Source organism: Nicotiana tomentosiformis, chromosome 12 (assembly GCF_000390325.3).
Source record: "Nicotiana tomentosiformis chromosome 12, ASM39032v3, whole genome shotgun sequence".
Taxonomy (NCBI): Eukaryota; Viridiplantae; Streptophyta; class Magnoliopsida; order Solanales; family Solanaceae; genus Nicotiana; species Nicotiana tomentosiformis.
The window spans coordinates 14163376-14171645 of record NC_090823.1 but is presented as its reverse complement, the minus strand read 5'-3'; the positions used below and the strand labels follow the sequence as shown (position 1 = coordinate 14171645).

The 8270-nt window shown below is 39.3% G+C and overlaps 1 pseudogene; it reads right to left on the bottom strand.

Annotated features, from left to right (window-relative positions):
* Positions 1-585: 585 nt before the first annotated feature.
* On the bottom strand, positions 586-7253 carry LOC104105699 (ubiquinol oxidase 2, mitochondrial-like; annotated as a pseudogene).
* Positions 7254-8270: the final 1017 nt, after the last annotated feature.

Here is an 8270-nt window from a genome sequence, read left to right as displayed (position 1 = left end):
ATCCTTATTGGCCCTCTTGTTTTGGTCATCATAATATATTTAGTAAGTTTTTATGCACATTCTTTACAAGGGAACGATTACCAACAGAGTCGTATTTATGGGTATGAAGACGAATTTGGAGGATGGGGGCTTGCAATGCTAGCTTTTCTCTTTTTCTTCTTATACCTCTGTTTTAGTGACTAAATGTCATTCAATAGTAGTTTAGATTGTGGATTTAAGTTATGTACACTGATGATACAGATAAATTTTACGCTATAAATATAATTTAACTCATTATAGCAAGTTCCTGCTATATTTTCTTTTTTAATTTTGCTACATCAAATTTGATATGAAGAATTACCTGTTATTATAGGTCAATTTTACTGTTATTATTGGTCAATTTTACTAGATACGTACTGCGATAGAGGGAGTAATGTATAATATATAATAAGAACAAATGTATAAGAATGTATATGAATGAGATCCCCTATTTTTATCAATGAGTTTAATTTATTAATGTTTTAGTAATTACACAAATCACTTATAATGCTAGACAGAGGACTTATACCAGTCTAACTCATAGTATAAAGCACACACTAAAAATCACACAATACTATGCACAATAATCAAGATATTAATCCTACACAAATCAATAATATTATCACTATTTTGCATTCTTTAATTTGGTTCAGCTAAGATCTCTGTTGTCTCAATGATACCCAAGTGGGGCAGCTCTTGTCCTTGGTAATGAATATCCTGCAATCAAGAATTCATTGTATATAAAAAATTAGCTGTATATACTAAACATTGTAAAATAATTTTAACACTAATCTAGTTTAACCAGTTATAACAGATTGCCAATTTTATTTTTCAGGTAACTAGTCTCACTTATTATGAACAATTACTTATTTGCACCGTTGGCCCTTTTGCGGGCGCTCTTTAAATCATGTCCCCATTAGTCCAATATTGCTATGTTTTTCCTTTAAAATTAGTTGGATAAATATTTTTCTTTACAAACAAATTTAGCTCATTGGACTAACGGATGGCCTTCGGATGGCCTGAAATAAGGCCATCACTAGCGTATAGAAATTAAACTCTTTACGTAATCTGACCTTACCGATGCAAAGTGGTTGACATCGCGATGATGAGCCTCGTCCGCCCTAACAACCATGACAACATCTTTAAGAGTCGACTCTTGTGGCAAACGCCAATAATCAATAGCAATGGCTGGTGCACTGACATTCTCTATATTTCCCTTATCCAACTCCTTAAGAAACTCAGTATACGAATGAATAGCTTCTTCTTCTAAATATCCAACAATTCGATGTGCCAATTTTGGTGACAAAAGATATGTCACAAAATAGGCATTAAAGAATATGCCTTGTACTGCAAAAACAAGTGCACGTTCGTACCATTTTGGTTTGGCTATTTCCATAAATGTCATAAGGTGCATTCTTTCATTTTCTGCTTCTTCTAATAATGCTTTGATCCAGCCTCCACTGTGTTCGAATTTGCGCAACGATTTGCAGTGTAATAACATTCCTCCTACCATTCCAGGTACTGCTGCCACAGTTTCTAACATCATTGCGCGACAACCGTATCTCCTCTGTAACACATTAGAATTATTAGTTTCGTGGGTTGCTCTAGTGGTGAGCATCCTCCACTTCCAACCAAGAGGTTGTGAGTTCGAACCACCCCAAGAGCAAGGTGGGAATTCTTGGAGGGAGGGAGCCGAGGATCTATCGGAAACAGCCTCTCTACCCTAGGGTAGGGGTAAGGTTTGCGTACAAACTACCCTCCCCAGACACCACTAGTGGGATTATACTGGGTTGTTGTTGTTGTATGTCGTCATGCTATAAATTGAGACAAATAGTGAAAATTATATAGTCGATCTCAACTTGATATTAACTGATGCATAGTTGTTGTAGTTGTAAGTTAAATTGAACTTCCCCGAAGTATTTTTCTTGCCTATAGCAGATGGAGCTATTAGCCGGCGGGTTCATCCAAACTCCATATTTTCAAACGTGAACGATAGATATATATGTGTGTGAAAATCTATTAAAATTGAAAAAATAAAATAAAAAATGGCCTGATTTATAACTGGTAATTGAAAAATAGCTACAGTTTCAAAAGTAATCGAACATTTAGCCACTTTTTTATATAAAGATAAATCTTAACAAAATATCCTTAAAATCCAAAAACAATCCAGCATAAAATGCTGGAGTTCGAAATTTTTACTTATGAGATCCCAGCATAATGTGCTGGAGTTTAAACATAATATACTAAAAGTTTATACGCATGAGTTCTATAATCCAGTATATTATGCTGGAATTTTCCGTGTTTCAGCTAAGGTAGTTTTAATTTGTTCACATTTTATCTCCGCATAAAATAGTGACTTTTTTCAATGGCTTTGCAAATACTGTTATTTTTCGATTACCAATCCGAAAACTGGCTAGCCCATCCTATTTCACATTAAAATTTCAAGAAATATTAGTTGAGGCCTAATTGTTATTGTCGACCTCAAACTTTCTATATATCAAGGCTAACAACAACAATCCAGTAAAAATCCTACTAATGGGGTCTGGGGAGGATAGTGTGTACGCAAACCTTACCCCTACCCCAAAGGAGTAGAGATGATATTTCCGAAAGACCCTCGGCTCAAGAAAACAAAAAGACAAAAGAATAAAAGGAGACAATATTAGTATCACCACAACAATCATAGAAAAAATAGGAACACCATGAAATGTAGAAGAAAGATGCAAAGCAAAAGTGACAGCTAGTAAATAGGACATGCACTGAAAAGCGAAGTAGTAAAACACAACATTGTCACTAGCTATCTTAGACAAAACCCTACTTGGCTAGTCCAACAATGGTACAAAGTAAGTCAAGACTCAACTACATCCTAACCTACAATTCTAATACTCGACCTCCACATCTTCCTATCAAGTGTCATATCCTCGGAAATCTGGAGCCTCGCCATATTCTGTCTTATCACCTCTCCCTAATACTTCTTAGGCCGCCCTCTACCTCTTCTCGTACCCTCCACAACCAGCCGCTCACACCTCCGTGCCGGAGCATCTGGGCTTCTCCTTTGAACATGTCTGAACCATCTAACCCTCGCTTCCCGCATCTTGTCATCAATGGGAGCCACGTGCACCTTCTCCCGAATAATATCATTCTTAATCTTATCTATCCTAGTGTGCCTGCACATCCACCTCAACATCCTCATTTGTGCTACTTTCATCTTCTGGATATGTGAGTTCTTAACGGGCCAACACTCAGCCCCATACAACATGGCCGGTCTAACCACCGCTTTATATAACTTACCTTTGAGTATTGGTGGCACTCTCTTGTCACACAGGACTCCAGATGCTAACCTCCACTTCATCCATCCTACTCCAATACGGTGTGTGACATCCTCGTCGATCTCCCCTCCCCCCTGGATAACCGAACCAAACCAAGGTACTTGAAGCTGCCTCTACTTGGGATGACCTGTGATTCAAGCCTCACGTCCACGCCCACTTCCCCTGGATCAACGCTGAATTTACACTCCAGGTATTCGATTTTCGTCCTGCTCAGCTTGAAACCCTTAGACTCAAGAGCCTGTCTCCAAACCTCTAGCCTCTTGTTAACACTGGCTCGCGACTCATCAATCAGAACTATGTCATCGACGAATAACATGCACCATGGCACATCCCCTTGAATATGGTGTGTTAACGCATCGATCACCAGGGCGAATAAGAACGGACTGAGCGCAGAACCTTGGTGTAACCCCATTACAACCGGAAAATGCCCAGAGTCGCCTCCTACTGTCCTAACCCGAGTCTTAGCCCCATCATACATGTCCTTAATCGCCATAATGTAGGGAACTGACACACCTTTTGCCTCCAGGCATCTCCACATAACTTCTCTAGGAACCTTGTCATACGCTTTCTCTAGGTCAATAAAGACCATGTGCAGATCCTTCTTCCTCTCTCTGTACAGTTCCACCAACCTCCTAACAAAGTGTATAGCTTCTGTAGTCGAACGACCCGGCATGAACCCGAACTGGTTATCGGATACAGACACTGTCATCCTCACCCTCACTTCAACCACCCTCTCCCATACTTTCATGGTATGACTCAGTAATTTGATACCCCTATAATTGTTACAACTTTGGATATCACCTTTGTTCTTATACAATGGGGCCACCGTACTCCACCTCCACTCATCCAACATCCTCTTCGCCTTAAAAATAACATTAAACAACCTAGTCAACCACTCCAAACCTGCTCTCCCCACACACTTCTAAAATTCCACCAGAATCTCGTCTGGCCCGGTCGCTCTGCCCCTACTCATCTTACGCATAACTCCCACGACCTCATCAACCTCAATATTCCTGCAGTACCCAAAGTCACGGTGACTTTCAGAATGCTCCAATTCGCCTAGCATAATATCCGGATCCCCTTCTTCATTCAGAAGTTTATGAAAGTAAGTCTGCCATCTCCTCTTAATATGGGCATCTTCCATTAATACTCTACCATCTTCGTCCTTGATGCATCTCACTTGGTCCAAATCTCGAGCCTTCCTCTCTCTCAACTTGGACAGCCGGAATAACTTATTCTCCCCGCTTTTTTCCCAGTTCCTCGTACATACGACCATAAGCCGCAGTCTTAGCCTCTGTGACTGCCAATTTAGCCTCCTTCCTAGTTGTCTTATACCTCTCCATGCATGCTCGTGTCTCCTCCTCATCTATGCTTCCCACTAACTTCAGGTACGCCGCCTTCTTAGCTTCCACTTTACCTTGAACCACTTCATTCCACCACCAGTCTCCTTTGTGCCCACCATAGACGCCCGTCAAGACTCCTAACACCTCTCTCGCAGCCTCCCTAATACAGTCTGCTGTCGCTGACCACATAGTGCTCGCGTCACCACTGCTCCTCCAAGCTCCCATAGCCGATAACCGCCCCTCCAACTCTTAGGCTTTATCCTTAGTTAAGGCTCCCCACCTGATTCTCGGACTTCCTCGAGTAGACCTTTTCCTCCTCTTTAACATAATACCAACGTCCATCACCAAGAGCCTATGTTGCGTCGCGAGTATCTCACTCGGAATCACCTTGCAATCCTTGCACAGTCCTCTATCACCTCTCCTGAGGAGGAGATAGTCAATCTGAGTCTTCGCCACCGCATTTTGAAAAGTAACCAAATGCCTCTTCCTCTTTGGAAAGCTAGAGTTCGCAATCACCAACCCAAAAGCCTTAGAGAAGTCCAACAGCGATGTACCTCCTCCGTTCCTCTCCCCAAAATCAAAGCCTCCATGCACCTCGCCATAACCACCTGCAGTCGACCCAATATGCCCATTGAAATCCCCTCCTATGAATAGCTTCTCAGTAGGCGGAACCTGACGCACAATCTCATCTAACCCCTCCCAGAAGCGTCGTTTAACCTCCTCATCTAGGCTCACATGCGGCGCATAGGCGCTAACGACGTTTAGGGTGCACTCTCCAACCACCAACTTAATAATCATCAATCTATCATTCACTCGTCTAACCTCGACCACAGACTCTCTGAGTTCCCTATCCACCAAGATGCCCACTCCATTCTTACCTTTCTGGACTCCTGAGTACCAAAGTTTATACCCGTCCGTGTCCTTCGCCCTTGACCCTACCCACCTAGTCTCCTGGACATACGCTAAATTGACCCTCCTCTTCTGGAGGATCTTCGCCAACTCTATGGATCAAGGCTAACTATTATTTAATTTAATCTCTTATGTCATATCATATATACTATAAACTGACAGTAAAAATGTACGTAGCTGACCTCAATTTTCTATAGATTAAGGCTTAGTTATTATTGTCGTCAGACTATAACTCCCATCAAGTTAAGTGGACACTAAAAAAATTTGGTAAATGATATTAAAGACTACTTATTTACAAGCTGATCCGAAATTAAAAAGGCACAAATAAAATAAAAATTACCTGAAAAAATAAGTCGGTAGGGAATCTAAGGGACTTGACTGTCCAATAAGCCATTTTATCCAAGAACGTCACTGGAGCATGGTGTTTCTTCTGATCTATTGACAAATCTGTCTTGTACGTCTCCCATGGCTACATCCAAATTCATCAAAATAAATTTAAAAATAGAATCAATATATTGTGTATTCGTCTAAATTTTTCAAATAATCAAATGGTCACTTAAAATGTCAAATTTATTTTAGAAATAATCAATTACAGTCAAACCCCTCTATAACAGTCTCGTTTGTTCCAATATTATTTGGTTGCTTTAGTGAACTGTTGTTAAAAAGGGCATATATAATAACATAATATAAAAAATTAGTTTCGAAAAGACTTGACTTTTATAATGAATGACTGTTACATATAGATATTGTTATAGAGTGATCTGACTGTATAAGTAAATATCTACAATAATATTCTTTTGTATAATCATTTGATATCAGGTAACTCCTGGCCAGGCTAATTCAGACTAATGCCATGTACGAGCATTAAAGAGGGATATACTCCTTATAAGGATTTTTTTTTATTCCCGGAGTTCAAGGCTTCAAGTCGAGACCTCTAATAAAAAAGATGAAGTGAGTATAAATATTCAATTAAACAATATACAACGAGAATATGCAACATGAACATGTCAAGTTACACTGATTGAATAGAACTTATGTTTATAAAAAATTATAATACTCCAAAATGTGCAACAAAAACATAACATGAAAATTTACAATAGAAACCGAATTGTAAATTCAAACTTACCATAAAGCAGTTCCACCTCCATGGTGTACCATCTTCTTTTGTAACCTTAGGAGACTGAATACCCCAATAGCTAACAACTCCTTTATTGTTATTCCCATTATCAGTAGCGGCGGCGCTCTTATCTGTAGCGCCACCGCTCTGATTTATCTTCTGATCGTCTTGATCATCCTCGTTACTCAGAGTCACAGTTCTCGCGTTACCCGAACTCATCACTGAAAAGTACCGAACCGAATGCGCCACCGCCTTTTCGGAACCCTTCATAGAATTCCCATGCAAGAAACCGGCTGCTCCAGTGACAACTCCGATTCCGGCTTCATTTCCGGCCACCGGACGTAGAGTTGAAAGTTACGTGGACCAATATGATTTATCATAGAACGAGCCATCCTCGTTACACTACGGCTCATCATATTTGTTAATTAAGCTAATTAATTTAAGAAGAAATGGTAATCGAAATTATGTTTAAGAATTGCAATAAGTTTGAAAAGAAACTTGGGAAAGAAGGCAAGGTTTTTTGGAGTTTATTTTTGTGTGTTTTCTTGTTTTGTCTTTGAGGGAAAAGGGTTTAAGACGCACTGCTCTTATACAGGGAGATTGTTGAGGTTTTTGTTATTTAAGATGAAATAGTTTTAAAATGAGGGTGAATGGGAAATGGAGGGAAAATGAAATTTAAGAGAAAAATCAAAGATGATGGCACTATTGATAAATTCAAGGCAAGACTCGTAGTCAAAGGGTATAGACAACGAGAAGGTCTAGACTACTTTGATACATACTCTCCATTTACAAGAATTACGTCCATACGGATGTTAGTAGCATTAGCTGTAGTGTATGGTCTTGAAATTCATCAAATGGATGTTAAGACGGCCTTCTTAAATGGAGAGTTGGAGGAAGAAATTTACTTGGAACAACCTGAAGGGTTTTTGGTTCCACATAAAGAAAAAAAAGTATGTAGACTTGTTAAGTCTCTTTAAGGACTAAAACAAGCACCCAAACAATGGCATGTAAAATTTGACCAAACAATGTTGTCAAATGGTTTTAAGATAAATGAATGTGATAAATGTGTGTACATTAAAAATGTTCCAAATCACATAGTCATTGTTTGCCTATATATGGATGATATGCTGATAATGAGTAATGACATTGCCAACATAAATGCTACTAAGCATATGCTCAATAGCAAGTTTGATATGAAAGACTTGGGAGTTGCTGATTTAATTATGGGAATTAAGATCCATAAGACTCATCAAGGTCTGGCATTGTCACAATCTCATTATATTAAGACAGTACTTGAAAAATTCAAGCACTTGGGCTTTAAAGTTGCAAAGACTCCAATTGACGTGAATCTTACATTAGCAAAGAATAAAGGCCAAAGCATATCACAATTGGATTATGCTCGTGTGTTGGGATGCTTAATGTATATCATGAATTGTACACGACCAGATATAGCTTGTGCTATAAGTAAACTGAGTCGATATACGAGCAATCCAGGCTAATCTCATTGGATGGCAATGAAACGAGTTTTGGGATATTTAGAACATACCCAGAACTTTG